At 48.1% G+C, this 20,451-nt stretch overlaps 2 protein-coding genes across 35 annotated transcripts in view; both read left to right on the plus strand.

Moving 5' to 3' along the window:
- LOC135915154 (histone-lysine N-methyltransferase PRDM9-like) overlaps window positions 1-20,451 on the plus strand; it is a 473,262-nt gene that overhangs the window by 123,821 nt on the left and 328,990 nt on the right. The window lies entirely within an intron of this gene.
- The window catches only part of LOC135915163 (probable pseudouridine-5'-phosphatase), a 43,656-nt gene continuing 32,008 nt past the window's right edge, over window positions 8,804-20,451 (plus strand). Inside the window, exons 1-2 of one of the 2 annotated variants that reach the window (XM_065448202.2) lie at window positions 8,804-9,054; window positions 15,590-16,520. The gene's annotated coding sequence lies outside the window, so the exon portion shown is untranslated. The remainder of the gene's footprint in view (window positions 9,055-15,589; window positions 16,521-20,451) is intronic. The other variant, XM_065448201.2, reaches the window with a different exon arrangement.

Below are 20,451 nucleotides of genomic sequence, written 5' to 3' on the forward strand. Positions count from 1 at the left end.
GACCCATATCACAATTTACAAATTCTAGCAGCGGACATCGCGCGGCGACTCCACTCGCAACAATTTCGACACTAGTTTGGACACTAGTTTCGAGATGTAAATTTCCGAACTTTGCGGAGAAATGCACAGGCTGTTCGGAAAACAATCTTCCTGTGAAAATATGCCGTTTGGACCGTATGGCTTCAGCCAAAAAAAATGCCGAGGCTTCATTCTTTAGTAGTATGGCACGTATTGAAGATATAACTCCAAGCTGGAGGGTCAAAAACGAGGTGAAATTGTAAGGCTTGAGGTGTCTTCCTTATGAAGGTTTGCGAAGTTCTCTTTTATGTACCGACGATGCGAGTAGTTCTCCGTTTGTATAATTCAACAACGCTGGATCGAGGCATGGTGTGGCTTAAGATGTTTGAGTTTTCCTTACGTAGGCAGCCTAAGGTGCGCTATAGCATCTCAAGTATTCTTAGGCATTGTAATTGAACTGTCAAAAAACTTATTCATGCTTTGAATTCGAAGTTGTAGTGAACAGATGGGCTTTCCGAACAATGCATGCCTCGCCACAACGACAGTTGGTAACTATGGTTGGTGGAGGAGTGTGCCATATTGTCAATAAAGGCTACTGAAGGCCACTATGAAACGTTTCATGGCTAGTTATTGATTGGCTCTCGATCTTAATCACGAAATATTTCTTTAAGGTGATTGTTGTTATCGTATTAGTGAAGCATATACATAATATACATGACGCACCATCGTGTTCGTAGCCATGAGCAATTCGTTTTATTTGGGCCTGCTTCAGCGAGCGGTGACATAGCAGAAATTTTTTCGCACGTAATGCACGCCTAAATATTTCTTTTACGCATTATAAAGTGGCCATATTTGAGAAGAACAACTCATCAGAGTAATAACAATCATGACGAGAGCTTCGCTGGGTAATGTCTTTCTAACACGGACACATTTTGACACCAAATACCAAGACATTTCTTCTGTGTAAAATACAATGTCCCTCATAGCCAAGTACTAAGGTAATGTTCAGCCTTTAGCAAACCATCATGCAATGCTTCGCATTTTAAATTGTTGAATTTGCTGACATTCTTTTTACGCTAATTTTTTGGACAGACGCGGCGATTATGCATTGCAAAACCAGTGAAACATAGCTTCCGATATCCCGGCAGCAAACTTTCTCAACTCTCGCCCTTTTTAAGAAATAAATCTGGTTCAGGAATGGTAACAGAAAGAAGTTGACATATGGTTCAATAATAGCGGCTCCAACCACCCATACCCCCAAGCATGCACGAAAGAAACGGGCGCGCGCGCGGCAGCCCAGCGAGCTTGGTGGCGCAACCCACTGCCCCGTTCCAAAGGAGACGCTCATAACATCCATCCGAGCCTGACCGAGTGGCGTTCTGGCCGTGACGTCAATCGCGAGAGGGCGCCACTCTCTGATGCTACTTTTTAGAAGGGTGATTCGCACTACTACGTTCCCTGGTACATGTGTTCAGACCGCGCAAACTGTTTTTATAGTTACATATGGCACGTATTCGCGCCTTAGAAAAGCACCCGTTTTTTTCTCTTATTTATTTCATTTAAATCTTGATGTTGCCGCTTGGTGGTTACGCGCGAATCGCGGCCCGACAGTCAGCTTTCATTCTACTGTCATATTGCACGGTTTCCTTTGGACAACAAATCTTTTAAAGCGGGAGCTGTAGTGCAGCACGTACCAAGCGAAAAAATGCTGTAAATCTGACCTTCAAGGTCAGCCAAGGTCTAATTAGGCCGTTATATTGTAAAGCTGCTCCAAAGCGATTTCATTCCGAATCCGCCGCTACCACTCCGTGATTGGCCCACATTTTTCAGGCCGTGCGCATTTGGCCTGTCTCAAGCGACGTCAGGAACCCTCAAAAACCGACACGTCTAAATGATGGTTACGCTCTAATTATGCTTAATTACGCCGCACAAACCCGGCAATATCCTGGCATAACTGGCGACTACCCCGCTCCATTAGGAATACAAAATGTCTTCCCTCTTGATGGCGTTGCCAGCGGCGGTTCGTCAGCTCGGCCACGGGAGGAGGGAGCCCGAGGTTGCGTTTGACGTGAAAGACGACCTGTTGCGCGGAAATTTCGCCTGAAGAGAGTGTGTGGTGGCTTTGCGACGACCTGGCGGAGGAACTCGGAGGCGTGAGAGCAACAGCGATGTTGGTAGAGTGCCAAGAGTTGTGCTCGTTGCATTTCTTCGCCACGGTCAGTTCCCGAGGGACGGCAGGGGGCAAGGAGACGTTTGGGGTGACCCAGCCGGTGGCGACCAAGTGTGTGTGACGCTTGGCGGAGTCCATCATCCACGCAAGTACCCGCAACAAGTGGGTCCACTTCCCGAGGACGCCTCAGGACAAGGCAGCCTTTAAAGTAGCGTTCCTTCGACGTGGCACCAGCCCTGGCGTCATCGGATGCGTGGACGGCAGCCTTTCGCCATCATCGCACCGATGCACGAACAGAAGAGAGTGTTCATGTGCCGCAAGGGCTGCTACGCCTTCCATGAAATGCTCGTGTCATTAGTTTTGTGTAGTCTGCCCGTGATAGCAAATTGTGGCTGATGCTGTGCGAGCTAGGCATAAACCTCATACCAAGCCTTTACTGGGCATTTCACATCACAAGCATATGCGCAAACGCTTCCGACTTGGGTATATTCGTCGCTACTTGCGTAACCGCCCGTCTAACAGCCGTAATTTAGCATTCCTATCATTTGTACGGCCCCAGCTTGAGTTCGCGTCCCATATATGGTCTCCCTACCATGAATACCTTATCTGCATGTTAGAAGCCATCCAAAACCGAGCCGGTCGATTCATTCCCCGAAATTGCAGCTGCGAGTCTAGAATTGCACAACGGAAATTCGGCCTCTCCCTTCAATCACCGAGTAGTCGACATGACATAGCATCCCTGCCCTTTCTCCATAGATATGTTCACCAAATGAAGCCATGAAACTTGCCATTGGAATGCGCCTCTTCCACATTACGACGACTTTATAATGACTTGAGCCTCACACGCATTTATGGCAGCACTTACGCATTTAATTTCTCTGCTCTACCACGGGCGATTCGTTTATGGAATTCGCTTTCTAACAGCACTGTCGCGCAAATGAGCAATCATAAATTCATAATACTAAACTCGCAATTTTCAACTTAACAGATATATTCATCTGGACATATACCATCTCATGAAATACGTATCACATATGCGCCATGTCTTCTTATTGTCGTTGTTGTTGTTGTCCTGATTTTGTTTGTTTTATGTGTTCGTGCTATGTGCGTTATTTTACGCAAGGAATGCGCCGCTTTTTATATTGAACTCTTATTTTTATATTGAACTCTTTTTTTAGTGAACTCTTATTTTCACTCCTTTCCCGACAACTCTTTGTATTGATTTAGCGTTTTTGTTTGTAACACTATTTTGCAAGTACCTGATCATTAAAAACATTTTTGGCTCTCATATTTTTAGCGCTCGCATATCTGGTTTCTCTTGTCATTTGTTCAGCGACGCCCCACATTACTGAATGCTCCTCTGGGGTCCTGAAAGGTACTTTGAAATTTAAAAAAATTAAAAATACAAAGTTTACTTGATACTCCTTGCAAGAACATCCCCAACTCGAATTTATATGTAGTGATGGCAGAATGTTCTTTAAGCTTAATGGGTCAGATATTCCATCGCGACGTTGAGGCAAAATTAGCGGTAAATTTTCCATAATTAGTTCTTGATTTAGGCAACAAAACGTTCTTCAGTGAAACGAAACTGCTAAAAACGACATGGGGAACTGATCAGGGTAATAATGGCTATTAGAAGCTTTCCATGACGAATTTGTAAAATAAAACCTGGGGGAAAATTTGCTTAAGTTATGCGGTGGTAGTATATTGTGAACAGGAAGCAACAGGGGTATATTATCTGTGCGAGTGTTAAAATTTATGATGCGTCTAGCCTCCTTTTGAATGTGCAGCACAGGGTTTACTCCACGTAGAGACACAGTAATTAAAGACTATAAATAAATGCCTAATAAAGCAATAGCAGCTTTTAAAATGAAAGCATGACCTAGTCTTTAGGAAATTTATAATGCCGTATACAAATTCCTTCATTACTGAGTTTATATGCGTAGTAATTGTCACATGCCTATCCAATTTCTTCACCCGGACAGAAGTATTGCCCCGAACAAATATTATGTGACTACCAGTGTGAACATATGCCTTACTAGAAATGTGCCTATTGTGCGAAGAAAAGATCATAAACTTACACTTCATAGCATTAATGCCAAGTCCATTATTCCAGCACCATTTCAATACGTTGGAGGCATCTTTGTTAATTTTGGATTAAGGGGAGCTTGTACATTTACTTGTGCTTAATATGTAGATACAGTTTTAAGTACAGTGCAGGTGTCTTATGACGTTGTTTTAACACCGATATTCATTCAGGAATGCAGATCACACAATTCGCCCAAACAGACACTTTTCTGAATGCTAAAAATAGGGGTTTTACTATTTAGCAACCACTCTTATGTGCGCTAATCACAGCTGCGTCAGGTGCTCATCCTGTACATCCCTTCATTACAGCCTTTCCGTAGCAGGCGTATGTTACATGACCCATGCTCTACTCACTCAACCTTCTGCAGATAACGCAATACTATTTTTTTCTTATCATGCAAGTGACAGCGGCTAGCCCTGGAACTATGACTCCCGACTCCGATGCCACGCTATCAATTCACGCGCATTGCAGAAGGCAGGTACAACACTGCACACGCTGTCATGCAGTCCGTAGTGGACCGGTGCATTGGGCTTCTGAAGAGCCTCTTCCGCTACGTTCAGTACTACTGCACCCTCCCCTACAACCGCACCTTGCAGCCAACATTCTTGCAGCATATGCATTGTTGCACAAACTTCGCCTTGACTAAGGAGCGTGATCGCTGATGTCGATGATGACTGTAATAACAGCAGTACTGATGATGACAATGGCGATCCCCTCCCACGGGAAGTTCCCCGAGTGAAGGTAGCACATATAATGTATCTGGAAGGTTGCGCTGCCAAGCATAATATTATAATATTATTCTGCACGACTCTGCAGCAGCACCAGCACTACATTCGAACGGAGCGAAGGCGGCGGCGCCGACAACAGCAGTAAACATGGTTCTGACACCGCAGGACACATATTTATTTTTGCTGTTTGTAAGCCTAATAGAGAAAAGGAGGCGGAGGAAAAACCTTATTTGCTCTAATTGTTTAGAAATTAGCGGTGGCAGATGTGTTTGGCCGTCTTCAGGGTCTTCTTCCCCATCTGCGCAGGGTCGAAGCCCCTATTCCAGGGCACCACTGAGGGTGGCTACTCGGTGACTACTATGCTGTCGTGTGCTATGGCAGTGAGGGATTTACTGATTAGTATTGCTGTGCGTTCTTTTTCATAGCACGTGTAGCCTTATCGCATTGGTGTGGTTTTCCCTTTCTCCTGTATTGCTATGATATCTGGTGGTTTGAGTTGTGTGTTTATGTATTGTAGGAGATGCCCTTGTTTTGTGCGATAGCCCCTGCAATTCCATTTCCAAATTGCCAAATTTCTAATGTCTCGTGTCTGGCCATGATTAGTCCTCGGTGTTAGACGCGTTGTAGTTTTCGAGGCCCTGTCTTCTTAGGTTGAATTTGTCTTTAGTTTGTTGTGAGATTTGTTGTTTGCGTTAGTTTCAGATCTCCTGATCTATTTGCCATTTTGTGTTCTATTGCATTTACTTTCTCTTGTGTAAGCATTATCAATTTTCTCCTTTGGTCTTCGAAAGATTCTGTTCGCTGTGGTTGTTGTTGTTGTGGAGTCTGCGGTCTAGGGGGACTACCGGTCCTTTGATCCTGTAGGGCTTTAATTAGCTCCTCCAACCGTCTTTCTAGCTGTTCTATGCGTTTGCGATATGCTTCGTGTTCCTTTCTAAAATATTTCAGTTCCTCTCCATTATTATTATCTTTCCCCGAGTCCGGAGGTGGTGTTTTGGGTGGTCCCCAGCTCACCTTAGCGTTGTCTTGGGTCTTCTTATTCTGTTGTTGTTGTCCATTCTGTTGCTGCTGCCCCCTCGTGGGCGGAGGCTGCAGTGGTGGGAAGGAGCTGTACCTGGCTGGGTCTCTCGCCTGGCTCCTCGACTGGCTCCTGGCTCGGCTCCTGGCTCGGCTCCTCGAGCGGCTCCGGCTGGCTCGATCGCCCTCCGAGCTTAGCCATCTGGGTCGGCGGCTGCTGCTCTGGCCTCGGCGTTGTTGCTGCTGGTGATGCGGGTGTTGGCGGCCGCGGAGCTCCTTGGTGTCCTTGAGGCGCTGCTGTCAGTCCCTGGTTTCGGTTAGGTGGCTCCTCCGCATACCAGGCACTTCAGTTGGCATTGGCGCCCCTCTGGGGGGCTAGTTGCTCCGCACTGGCGGCAGATCCTCGTTCCCGGCGTTGGGCGCCCGTCCGAGTGGTGTCCTTGCTTGCCGCATACGAAGCATACTTGTCTCGTTGGTCTGTAGGGGTGGGTCTTGTACTCGCATGCCCCAAAAATGGCGTATTTGGGGATGAAAGGGCCGTCGAAGGTGACGAGTGGAGTCTCTGACTTGCCCAGCATTCTGGCACTCAAGATCTCCACTCCTTGGGTGCGTAGGCGCAATTTGGATTCGAGTAGGTCCGCCGCAATTCCCGGGGGTAACCCGTGAATAACGGCTCTTTTGATGTCTTCCGGTAGCGCCACGTAGGCGTTCACGTCGTAATTTTGCCCATCAAAGTTAAAGCAGTTGATCTTCCTGATCATCCCGGCTGCTTCCTCGTCCGAGGTGCTTGCGATTGCGCTTGCGGTTGGTGTTAGCCCATCTTTTGCATGCCTTAACAGTAATTTATCCGTGATGCTGACAATTCTGAAGCATTGCATGACTCAAAAGAAAACAATAACCTTGCCGGTACGACGCATATTTCGAATCTATGTGGAGCAAAGTTACAGTGAAAGTGGAAATAAGTGTTATATCCTCTGTCCGTTTTTTACAAGTTTTTGCGACATGACAGTCACGGGCCCGCCTTGCAAATCAGCAACTGTCGTTCGCCGTGTGACTGGTGTCGGATATATGTGAGCTATCTGGAACGATAATATGGCGGCCCCATATATAGTTGGCAATTTTAGAAAACGTTTGCTCATACGGCTTGGGTTTAAGTCAAAACTAAGCCGCAATGTAGCATCGCAATATCTTCATGTATTAGACAACATACCTAGATATTGATCATTGCAGCAGCTCGAGAGCTGCGAGCACATACACGAGCCGCAAACCTTCCACAGTCTCAATCATCAAAGAGTCGTTTCTGTACAACGTAACCCTTAGAGACGTGTGATTGCATGCACACTCTGACGCGAGCGCGTACACTCCACATATCCCCAGTGTTCAGCGTTATAATTCGAAACAATGGGTGAAGTCAGCGAGGACTGCTGTAAATATATTGGTCACCGGTGGTTGGATAGAACCCCTGTCCTCCAGCACAGCAGCCAAATGCTCTTACAACTATCGGCTACAATCCTACGGATGGTTCAACCATACCAAAGGCGCTCCTTCAAACGACTGGCGCCTGCGGCAAGCGCCAGTCTTTTTCGTAATATTCCATAATGACAGCTAGCGCTTTCACGGCCTGTATTGGAGTGCAATGCCTGCCTTTGCAGATCACCTATAAATGCTATCAAGTGTAAATATTGTAGTCTAACGATGGTGGTCGGAGGCATTTGATCTGGGCAGTTCAGTTTTCACACCACTATCATTGTCGCTACCACTGCCTGCATCACAGATCCCATGCAAGATATTCTTCATGCGGCGCATAACGGTTCAACGCTCATGGATAAGGCCGTAAAGAGGCATACCAGCTTATAATAATCAGATCGTCATCAGCACCTCCAGCGTCTCCACTTGGAGTAGTTTGCTTGCCTTATCAATTGACCTTGCGCCGCCGTCTTCAGCAGTTCGTGAAGCCGCAGCGCTGTCGATTATACCGATAGTATCAAGTTTCATAACCTTGATAATGTCACCGCCCTGCGTGGAGATGAGGAAATGGTACAATACTTACACATCCTTAAACAACTTCCACCCGCCGTGGTTGCTCAGTGGCTATGGTGTTGGGCTGCTGAACACGAGGTCGCGGGATCGAATCCCGGCCACGGCGGCCGCATTTCGATGGGGGCGAAATGCGAAAACACCCGTGTGCTTAGATTTAGGCGCACGTTACAGAACCCCAGGTGGTCAAAATTTCCGGAGTCCTCCACTACGGCGTGCCTCATAATCAGAAAGTTGTTTTGGCATGTAAAACCCCAAATATTATTATTATTAAACAACTTCCACAGGAGTTTCTGCGTTGCGTTTTTCTAGCGCTTTCTCTGTTCCTGATTGATTTACTCCAATGAGCGAATAGAAATTACACAGTGGCGATATGGTTGTTGCATCGCGCAAGGAATGACATTAGTGGCAGCGCTATGAGTGAGAGCGATCACACTGGCTGTTTTTTTTTTTTCGCATGCTGGAAACTCCTTTTCCAAGATTTCTTGCTCTATTATTGGCTTTGTAGCATTGCGTTCCACACACAAGATTTATTCAGCGCATTGCCAGAAGTGTAGGTTGGTCTTTTAGATTCGCAGTTAGTCAAAACTAAATATAGTTTTAGAGCATGTTTGCTTTCACTGAAAACCCGCCAACTGGAAATGTCGCACAGATACCAATAACAGCTCAACAAGCAGGTGTGATGTTCCGGCGACGAAGAAGAAGACAGAAGAGACAAGAACAGGAGGGGAGGAGGAAGAGAAAGAAGTGATCAAGAGGGATACCTGTAAATAAATTAGTGTATTTTAACTCGTACTTTATATTTCTCGCAGCCGACCATGTGGCTTGAAGCGACGTTGGCAAGAAAAACAGATGGGCGGACGAACGTGAAGACCTAGCAGCTTGATGGCGAAGATCCAGTGCTTCTTCAGAAATCAGCGACTTCATCGGAACTGCTTCGCATCATCACTGAGAAGAGTCAACTGAACGAAGCGGCCCTCGTTGAGAAAGGTTTGGTAAGAATCGGTGCTTCTATGTCTGAATTTGAGGTTTTGTTTCCGGGATATTCAAGGATAGATTCCATGAACGAGACTGAGCACACAAATAACGCCTTGTTGCAAGCGCTGTCTCAGCACCAGACCACGCAGTAAGAGCAACAGCGACTGATTTTTGAAGCAGTTAATAGAGTGTTTTAGCAGGACGTTTTTGACGGTCCGGTCCCCTCTCGCGTTCCCGCTCACAGTTAGCGGAGCGGCGGACGAAGAATCGGTTTTAGTGGAGCGCCCGGCTGCGTCCGAAAGGCATGTGCTTGCCTGACGCGCCACCTTGCCGCAGAAGGTAAAACCGCTATGAACATAATATTCAAGTTGTAAGAATTGCCGCAATAAAATAATATATGTGGAATTGCTGAAGTGTCTGAAGGCATTTCACGCAATACATTGCATTTTCATTTCTTATATATATATATAATCCTTACATTAACAAAGCCGTTACGCTGTGTTGTAGCCAAGACAAGGTTTTTTGCTCTTTCAGTACACCTAAAACGTGCTCCGCATAAACAAACGTGCACACATGGCATGGTTCTGAAACGGGTTCATGGCCAGAACCTCCCGAATAGAACATCTTCGTGTCTCCTAAAGTGTACTCTAGGTTTGCGCTTTACAAATCAAACGACCTCGTGGACGGGCCATCAGCACTGGGGGCAGCCATTTTGCTTCGCTAGACCCGCTTGACGCGCTCACCGCGCTCCGCTGAGAAAGCTTTCTAGCAGACAGGGGGCTCCCGTCCGCTCGCCTGCTCACTGCTGAACGGGTCGCGCATGCGCACTTGCGCTTCCGCTAGCCCGCTGAGCGGAGCGGACCGTCAAAAACGCTCTGCTAAAACAGCCTAGTGACTCACTAAGAGCACAGAAACCCATAGAGTTAGTAGGACAACTCTAGAGGAAAAGCTGGGCCGGAAAAGTGGGAACCTCTAGGGCGCCGCCCTGTTGCTACTGGTCAATGTGGCCAGCGCAATTACTATTGAAAAACCTGAAAACAAGTACAGGTCACCTTATGCTTTGTCATCTAAATACGCATACCTGATGGTTTTATGAAGGTGGTGCGTTAATATTAAGTTTACAGAAAGCGATCACTAAGTCCGTGACTTATGTAAATCACGATTTACGCATTCATGCAATAAAGGATGACGCGAATTTCGGTTTTGAATCTGTTTTTTTGGATACGTAGTAGTTTCGTACAGTTTAGGTTTGACATGCGATCGCGCGTCGACATCGGACGCTATGGCACACTCGTGCCTTATGTGCCACCGAAGCCCCGAAGTGCTCTGGCATATACCTTCACATGTAAGTGAACGAATGTATCTCCTTGTTGAGAATATCACGCGAGTAGGCAGCTCTTGTGGTGCATCACAATCGTTTGAGAAGCGTCACAGTAGAGCATTTTTCTACATGCGGAGCGGTGTTTTTATTTGCTGGTTTCCCTTCAGTAGGAAATTGCTGGACAGGCGGACCAGCGCACCGGAATTGTACTGGCGAAGCCACAAGCAACTCAAATAATCTGTTTAATTGTTGCACTTCGAACAATCATGCTTCTACAAAGGCCACAGCAGAAAAACAGCCATGATGCCGAGTATTTCTGTGCCACGAAGTAATCAAGAGGCGAGTGCCTATTGTGGACGAAATCGAGTGCATCGAGACTTAGAACGACAGAAAGCTGAGCTAGTTGGTAAGGATTCATTATGCAAAACAGAGGTGAGGCGTGCAGACAAGACACAAGAATAGAGAAGTGGGCGGCGCTCGTGTTGTTTGCTTGTAAATACTCTATTCGTGTGTCCTGTCTGCACGCCTCACCTCCATTTTGCATAACGAGTGCATAAACCCACATATTAATAGCGTAGGCGTTTTATTAGCTGTGCAATATTTTCAACGCTTCCTTGCATGCCATCTCATGTGGAATATCTTTCTTGGTCACAAATTTGTGCAGCGAATCTATTTGCATGATCGACTCCGGGCCTGTGAGACCGTTCACTTGCCCTTGATGCTGAATCTTTTACATGTATCCATAAATTTCAGATATGCACATCAGATCCCTGCGAGCATTTTCAAAATTCAATTATTTTAGACAACAGGCACATATGCAATACTGACATAATCTCAAATACCACTAAGCAGCTGGGACACATTTTTGTTGATCATACTCGCACGTAAAATAAGTAGATCATGTGGACAGCTCCAACTCATTTTCCTTAAATCAGTGTGTACAAGAGGCATGCAAAAATAATTTTTTTCTGGTGCACCGATTATTTTGTTGTGTAAGCAAGAAAACCCACCACGTTAGTGTAACATATCTTGTACATCACACTAATATGTGCTTTAATTTACCAAGTGAGATGAGTTACTATTATGGCTCATTCAGTCATATCACACTGCAAGCTGCATTCATCAATCTTCAATTGGATTTCGCAAATGTTTAATGAAACATGTTTCCCTTTTAGGCAGATATGCAATGGCAAGCCCTTCCGTGTGTTCCAAAGGTAAAATTTAAGCTCTAAATTAAAGAAGACATTTCTAGTCAGAAACAAGCAAAAATGGTGAATGCAGAGTATCAGAAGCCCAAGGTACAGAAATTATGAGAAGTGCCGAATGATTTTAGGGAAAGAGTCGTATTAGAAAATGCAAGACTCTTTAGTGGAGGTCAAGCAAGTCAATATAGGTAGAATACTCTGCAAAATTATGCGAGTGAGGGGATGTCAAACAATGGGTCAGGAAATGCGTTGTTTTTCTGCAAAACAAAAGCTGATTCTCATTACATAAGTCACTTTAGCATCATGAGACTGCTGGTTGATAAATTCAGAAATAAACCAAAAAACAAGACACGCAAAAATAAAAAAAAAACAATTTAATGATGCTCTCTCCACACTGGGATAAATAAAAACAAACACATCACATCTAATGTGGGCATATCAGACGCCTTCTGAAACACTGAAGGAAAAATTCAGTTTCGAGCTATGGCACTTGCCGCATAGATGTGGGGGCCTTGCACTAATAGTTACCACTGCATTTAGAAATTGAAAGCATTCATGCAGACAAGGATGATTCTTTAAATTTTTGGCTACCACTTCAAATGCCTCCACCAAGTGTTACAATGCTGCACGCAGCCATACTAAGGATCTCGCAGCAACACCTGCAGGTAAAAAGCAGAAGCAGTCAAAGTGCTGGTGTGTACTGGACACTATGTTTGAAAACTTTTAGGCAAAAAGAGTGCAAGAAGCAGACATAACAGACAGACAGACAGACAGACAACGAACTTTATTTAATCCTGAGGAGCTACTGTCAGGACCTCCTAACGGGAGGCCATTGTAGCCGCTGGCCGCGCCCACGTAAAGGACAGAACGCCGTGACGCTCCGCTCTTTCCTGGGCCCTCTGGATAGCCTGGGCCTGGATAGCCTGGCTCGTGCACGGGCTTTACGTCTACCCTCGTTATGCTGCGGATGTACGTTCCGCGGGAAGGGCCTCACCAGGATAACAAGCAGCAGACATAACAACTGCATTTATTTCCATAATTCCCCATTTGAATGGCCTTTTCTTTTTGCTTAGGCAATGCCTACGCCTAGCCACACCAGCTCCCTCATACAGACCCCCCAAGCCAAGAGGCCGTGGAGGCAAATGCAGATAAGAGGCAAGAAGCAATTAGACATTCATCTAATTTCTTTCTTTTTCTTTCGTTTAGGCAGCCAGCACACCTCGAACAGCCACCTTGACTGCGGGTGTGTCACCCTAGTCACCAAGGAAACATTTGAGGGAAAGCGACAGGCAATGTGACCAGCCACTTCTCCATGTAAACGATACTCTTTCTCTCGGATGGGTCCTATGCCTCGCCACACCAGCAGACTTGTGCACAAAGATGCCGCGGAGGCACGGGCAGGTCAGAGGCAAGAAGCAGTGGCACTGGTGTCGACATTCACCCAATTTCTTTTTCTTACACTGAGGCAGCCAGCACACCTCGAACAGCCACCTTGACTGCGGGTGTATCAGTAGATTCCTGTTGTACATATGCTCATAACAAACTTCAGTAAACTTGAACTTCATAATAAACTTGAAGGCAGATGGGACATTGATGCATTCTATTTTTGAACATTTATTGTACACATACAATATATGTTATACTTTGCAGTGCTGCAGAGTGTATTTTGAAGCTTCCCCCTATATTTTGCACCTTTAATTACGTATGTGTTGTGTGGCCCTCAATGCAGTTCATGTTGTAGCAGCTGCTTTGTCTGTGTATCGCACATTGGCTTAAGCTCGTGATATCCACTTACTTCTCTCACATATACAAAATAAAGTTCTATGTAGTCCTCAGTGTTACAACAAAAAATGAAAGTAAACAATCCGATCGTGGAATTGTTTATTACAGTGATTCCTACGACAGTTACTGACAAGTTGACAACTTGAACTAGTCAATCGGTCCATAGCCTCCTCTATTTTTCAAAAATAAAGGAGGCTATGATCCATCATGGCAAGGAATTGTATATATACATAAAAAAGGGGGTATGTGTGTGTTTGTAGTGGGGGTATAGGATTAGGGCGGTACGAAAAAATGTACCAACACCATCCTCTAGACCCATTCCGTTAAGGTACCGTAATAAAGCGTATTATGCATAAAGTTCATACAACCAACTCTGATATTACTACAGACGCCAGGCGACGCGAGCTTCATTTGTCATGATGCATTCGCGACTGCACCGGATGCCCTCCACATTATTCTCGTTAATGGTGCTCACTGCGCCGAGGCAAAAGAAAGATCATGGGCGCAGGTGCCTTTAATGTATCTCGACCTTGCGAGGCACGGCTGCGCGTGCCAGGGGAGCTGCCCGTGCGAACACTCCCTGCCACATACCTGCCTCGGCGGCCCCAACCTACGTACCGTTCTGCTTCGAGCTTTGATCCCCCTACTGTCCCTCGGGTGCTCTGGGGTTCCTGCGCCGCCTGCTCTACTATCATCTCAGGTGCTCTCCTGAGACTTCCGTTTGTCGGTTACATGTGCCCTACAGCTGGATCCTTACTCACAATAATAAAAAACCCGATCTATCGTCACGACGATAGATCGCGAAAGCGGCTTTTGCAACATACCGCGCCCGTGCGAAGAGAATTAGGGAACGCCAACGAGGAATCTGACCACAGCTTCGAGCTCGTAACGTCGTCGAGTGACACTCCTGCAACAGGCGTGACCGCTGAAAACCGCATACCGCCGGAAACTTGAACAGGATCATCCCTCGGTTGCATAACTGCCAGCTGTACGGCCCACATGGACCACACCCACACCATCCCGCAACATAGAATAAAGAACCGACTTATAAAGCCCAAACACACGGCTGCACGCACACAACACAACACTACAAGCGAGACGCCATGCTGCTACGCTGCTACTGTTGCCGGATTAAAACTGACTACTGTCACCAAGTCTAGCAAGCGTCTCAGGAGCTGGCAACCTCTGCGCGTAGCAACATGGCGGCGCTCTTGCGGTTCCCGATTTTAATGCATGGGCCCTATGGGTAGCTTGTCTTCTAGAGTCAGTATAGTAACTCTATGCAGAAACCACATCAAGAAGAGTTCAAGCCCGATAGTTTCGATGGGGCGTTCAATGCCGCCAACTTGTGGCTCAGATTTTATGAATATACATTTTTTAATTATAAATACTGCGATCTTAAACAAGATCTTAGCAGCGTGGTGCACGAGTAAGTTCACAAACAATATAATTACAAAAATGGGGAATTGCACTCAAAAATTCGCATTTGCGCAAAGCCACTGGACGTCATTGAACGACAAAGTGTGTAACATGCGTCGTTTTTTATCTGGCAATGCCAGAAAATAGTGCGACTTGCGAATCGCAAGTGAATGCCGTGATTCATGGCACAAGTGGAAAGATAGTGTTCTTTCTGCTTTTGAGTGAAATCCGGTTGACAGATGGGATGACGCAATAGCTCCTCAGACACAAAGAAGGGACAGTCATGGATTATTTTTTAGAGAAGAGGCATTTACTCTACATTGCCGACCCTAACCCTTTGACGCTTTTGCCTTACATGTACGGCGGCGGTTTTCTGTCCCGCAAGGTCTTCGCCGTACGGGTACGGTTTCGACCCTCTGTTTGAAATTTCGCGCCATAATGACGATGCACGCGCACTGGGAGGTGCTGCCACCTCTTAGGACTTACAAGAAGCGTTTGAAATTTGTGCTACCTTCGTGGGGAGATAAACATAACTGACTGCTAGCTTCAGCGCGTCGTCGCGCAGACTGCAGCAACACCCCTTTTACGGTTTCGGTTTTGCCGCGTGATCGCAATGGAGGCGCGCGAAACGGCATTTTTCTCTTTGTCGGCACTCTCTTGCAGATGCGGTGAAAGTTCATTTCTATCTTGATTGGCGCTGCTCTTAGCTTGTTTATAACAGCCGGTCGCGAGGTATTCTCGCTCTCAGCGGAAACGCGGTTTCGGTTCCGCCGCAACGGAGGCGCGCGAGACGTGATTTTTATCTTTGTCGTCATGCTATCGCAGGGGCAGCGGAAGTTGATTTCTATTTTCCCAGCAATTTCAAGTGGCCCGGGCCGTAGCCGCGGCATGCAGCAACAAGTTCGAGGGAAGAGACCTAATCACGAGACTCCGCACAGGGTCCAACATAATAATCGTTAGCACACTGAACGAGGAGGCCGCCCAGCTCGCGAGGCGCATCACTAGCCTCACTATCGAGGGACGCTCATATGACGTGAACGCTTACGTGGCCGCACCGGAAAACACCCGGCGTGGCGTGATACACAGAGTGGACCCCGGAGCGACACCGGAGGAACTGAAAACGGACTTGTGGACGCGCACACAGGGTGTCACCATTCACAGCGCCCGAAGACTAGGCAAGACCAAGACGGCCGTCATCACCTTTGACGGACCCATCACACCGAAACACGTCATCTACTGCGGAGCCGAGTACAAGTGCTACCCGTACCGGCCCACAAGACAAATCTGCTACGTTTGCTGCCAACAAGGTCACCGCTCCGACGTGTGCCCAACACCGGACGCCCAGGCTTGCAAACAGTGCGGGATGCAGAACCCGCCAAAGCATCACCAGTGTACCCCGAGATGCCTGATCTGCGGAGGCAACCACGCTACCGGATCGCGGGAGTGCCAAGACCGACTAAAGAAAGCCAGGGACCTGCGAGGCAAGGCCAACGGTGGCAACAACGGCGGTGGACGCGAGAGCAGACGTCGGAGCAGGGACGACCGCGGCAAGAAGCCGAGATGGTTCAGCTCGGAGGGGGAGACTTCGCGGAGCCGTTCGAGATCCCGGGCGTCGCGGAGCCATTCACGGAGCCGTTCACGGTCCTTCCCGCCCCTGCCGCCCCTGGCCATTAAGGGAGGGAGCCAGCTGCAGCAGCAGCAGCAGCAGAAGAAGACGACGAAGAACGAGCCTACCCGAAAGAGCGGCGGCCTCAAGGTGAGCTGGGGAGCCGAAAACCCTTGGTTTGCTCCGCACTCGGGTGGGGTAGCTAACGAAAAGAACAACACAAACAGCAACCGCGAACAGCCTAGACAGGAGGACGCAGAGAAAATAGCGCTGAGACGCGAATTAGAGCTTTCACACGCTAGGCAGAAAGAGCTAGAATGCCAAATAGCACAGCTAACGAAGGCAGTGCGAGACCTTAGGTCGAACAGCCCTCCGCACCCACAGAGCGTACTAACCCAAGCCCCATGGCAAGCAGGCACCGAGAATTTCGCCACGTTTAAAGCAGAGATTCAGCAAATGATGCAGCAGATGATGCAGCAACAGCAGCAACAAATGCAGTAAGTGCAATTGCAAGTCACAGTGCTCCGGAGCAGCATCCGCAAGCAGAAGTTTACCGAGAACATTAGAGAGATGCCTACCACCGCCCCGCGCTGGCATCCCTCGCCGACACATCCGCAAACAACACCGAGGCTTAAACATGGCCAGTACAACTTTAAGCAAGCAAGAAACCTTAGATATATGGCAATGGAACTGCAGAGGCTACCGTAAGAAGCAGGGCCTCCTCCAACAATACATTCACACGCAACAAACACCGCCTGACATCATATCGCTTCAAGAGACGGGCACGACACCAACACTCGCCGGATGCACGTGTCACGAGACTCGAGAGAAAGGAAGAACGGCAACCCTAGTCAGCAAGGCACTCATCGCCATAAGCCAAGACAGGATAGCCGACACCGACGTAGAGCACGTGATTGTAGAAATTATACCCAAGAAGAAAAGAAAGAGGGGCAGTATATTTATTGTAAATGCATACAGCCCCCCGAAACAGAGGAAGGCAAAATTCTACGAGCTTTTCCATGGGGCACGCAAACTAGCGAAAGACAGCACGCTAATCATCCTAGGAGACTAACGCCATGGACAAAAGCTGGGCATACCAAACAGCAAACCCAAAAGGCAAAACGCTAGCGGAGGCAGCAGAGAACACCGACTGCAGCCTCCTCACAGACCCAGACACTCCAACCAGAATCGGAAACAGCGTTAGTACCGACACCTGCCCCGACCTCACGTTCATACGAGGAGCGGAACAAGCAGTGTGGGAGAACCTGTTAGAGAACCTAGGTAGTGACCACTACATACTCAAGACGCAAGTAACTTCGGACAGACTGAGGCGTCAGCTGGGATCGGCAAGAATTACGGACTGGAGCGCTTTTCGAGAGGCATGCGATAGGAATCTCGCCGAGAACGGGATCCAATCGATAGAAGAGTGGGGGAAAATGCTCATTGAAAAACAGCGCAAGTACACCAAAGAAATCGCGCGAACGACGCAGACGCCCGAGGTAGACGCCAGACTGCTCAAGCTGTGGGAAGCAAGACGCGGGCTCACCAAGAGGTGGAAGAAACAAAAATACAACAGGAAGCTAAAGATAAAGATCGCAGAAGTCACAGCGAAAGCAGAGGAGTACGCGGCGCAATTGGCAAGGCAAAATTGGCAGCAATTCAGCGACTCCCTCAACGGAACTTTGAACACAGCGAGAACATGGCATATCCTCAAGGCTCTCATAGATCCGACCAAGACCAAGGCAGAAAACAACAAAACCATCTACCGGTTCATCCACCAGTTCGAGGGACCAGACTCGGAACTCCTGGAGAAGGTACGCGTTAAATGCTTCGGGGCACAAACCCAGCAGCTTACGCAGAGCGCTACCGAGGAAGAGAAAACTTTAACCTGGACAGACCCATCACGCGAGAAGAGGTCTACGCAGCGATTCAAAACACAACCAGAAACACGGCCGCGGGTGCAGACAAGATAAATAACGCACTCATCCGCAACCTCAGTGAAGAGTTAGTCGCAGAATTGACCGACTTTCTCAACAAACACTGGGAAGCTGAGACCGTTCCCGAGGAGTGGAAGCATGCGGAGATAGTGATGATTCCTAAACCAGGCAAGAAACTGCAAATTGAGAACCTCAGAGCGATCTCGCTCACATCGTGCCTGGGAAAACTGTACGAACGAGTGGTGACGCTGAGACTACAACAGTACATGGAGGACAACGAACTCTATCCCCACAGCATGTTTGGATTCAGAGCAAAATTAACGACCCAAGACGTACTGCTTCAAATCAAAGAAGAAGTACTCGGGAACGTCCCCAGGAGCGGGGAGAATATAATAATGGCATTGGATATCAAGGGGGGCTTTTGACAATGTAAGCCACGAAGCTATCCTCACGTGCATGAACGACCTGAACTGCGGGAGGAGAGTCTACGGTTACGTCAAAGCCTTCCTTTCAAACAGAACGGCAACGATTGGCCTCGGAGGGCTCCGGTCAGAGAAGTTCCTTACTCCAAACAAAGGGACGCCTCAAGGGTCGGTCATCTCCCCCACGCTTTTCAACATAGCAGTGATTGGCTTGGCAAAAGAGTTAAAAGAAATCGACGGCATACACCACGCCATGTATGCCGACGACATCACCATCTGGGTTAACACATTCTCGCTCAGACAGAAAGAAGAGAAGTTACAAGAGGCAGCCACCTGCGTAGAGGACTACGTCAGAGCAAGAGGGCTAGCCTGCTCCACTGAGAAGTCCGAGCTCCTGAGAGTTTGGAGAGGAAAGCAAAACCGCACAGTCCCCACCAGCGACGAGTTAAAGCTCAACGTCTACCTCGAGGGGAAGCCGATACCGGAAAAGACGCTCATCAGAATCCTGGGGATGTGGATACAGTCAAACCAACGCTGCACCCACACCCTCGCCCTACTCAAGGCATCCACCCTACAAGTGGCCCGCATGATCACGCGCATCTCACACAGACGCCATGGCATGCGAGAGGAGGACACACTCAAGCTGGTCAGAAGTTTGGTCGTCAGCCGAGTGGCATACAGCCTTCCATTCTACAATCCCATCAAGAGTGAGGTACAACAGGCGGACGCGATTCTACGCAAAGCCTACAAAACCGCACTCCACCTGCCCCACAACACCTCAACCGAAAAGCTCCTAGCCTTAGGACTACACAACACCTTCGACGAATTGAAAGAGGCGCAACTAGTCTCCCAACAACGAAGACTACAGCAGACCCCATCTGGCAGGGAGCTCCTGAAGAAACTAGGCTGCGCCGATCAACTTCAAGAGATACAGAGGACCGAAACGATTCCGGACGAGTATCGCAACACACTAAAAGTAGCGCCCATACCCCGGAACATGGATCCCAACCTACACAAAGCACGCAGAGAAGCGAGGGCTGAATACCTAAAAAGACACTAGCACCCCAAGAAACGACGGTATACGTGGACGCAGCCACATACGCCAGAGCAGCTGGGCAGAGCAACAGCAACGCGGTAGCAACGGTGATTGATTCGAACCTACGCGAGATCACCAGCGCATCACTACAAGGCTGTACGATAGTCGAGGCTGAAGAAGCGGCCGTCCCTCTAGCGGCAGCGGAGGGATATCGGTCTAAACGGTCTCTAACAATCATTACAGACTCGCAAACAGCCTGCCGCAACTACCTACGCGGCAGAATAGGGCACGGAGCGCTCCGCATACTCCGCTCCAGAGACCACATAACAGCACGACAAACAAAAGAAGAACGAATCAGGCATACGATAGTATGGGCGCCGGGACACACGGGAGTGGCAGGGAACCAAGAGGCGGACAGGATAGCTCGAGGGTATACTTATTACCGAGCATCCAACGTAGGCGATCTCGAGACCGACCAACAATGGGAAATGGATGGATGGATGGATGAAAAACTTTATTAGGGTCCTTTAGGGCGCACCCTAGGGCGCAGCGAGCCGCTCCCACGTTGGCACAGAGAGGCCGAGCCTCTCCGCCGGTTCGCGGGTCCGTTGGACAGCCCATAACTGTTCTTCGAGGTTGGGGCTGTGTAGGACAGCATCCCAGCGTGAAGAAGTGTTACTTTCGTC

This window comes from Dermacentor albipictus, chromosome 8 (assembly GCF_038994185.2).
Source record: "Dermacentor albipictus isolate Rhodes 1998 colony chromosome 8, USDA_Dalb.pri_finalv2, whole genome shotgun sequence".
Lineage (NCBI taxonomy): Eukaryota > Metazoa > Arthropoda > Arachnida > Ixodida > Ixodidae > Dermacentor > Dermacentor albipictus.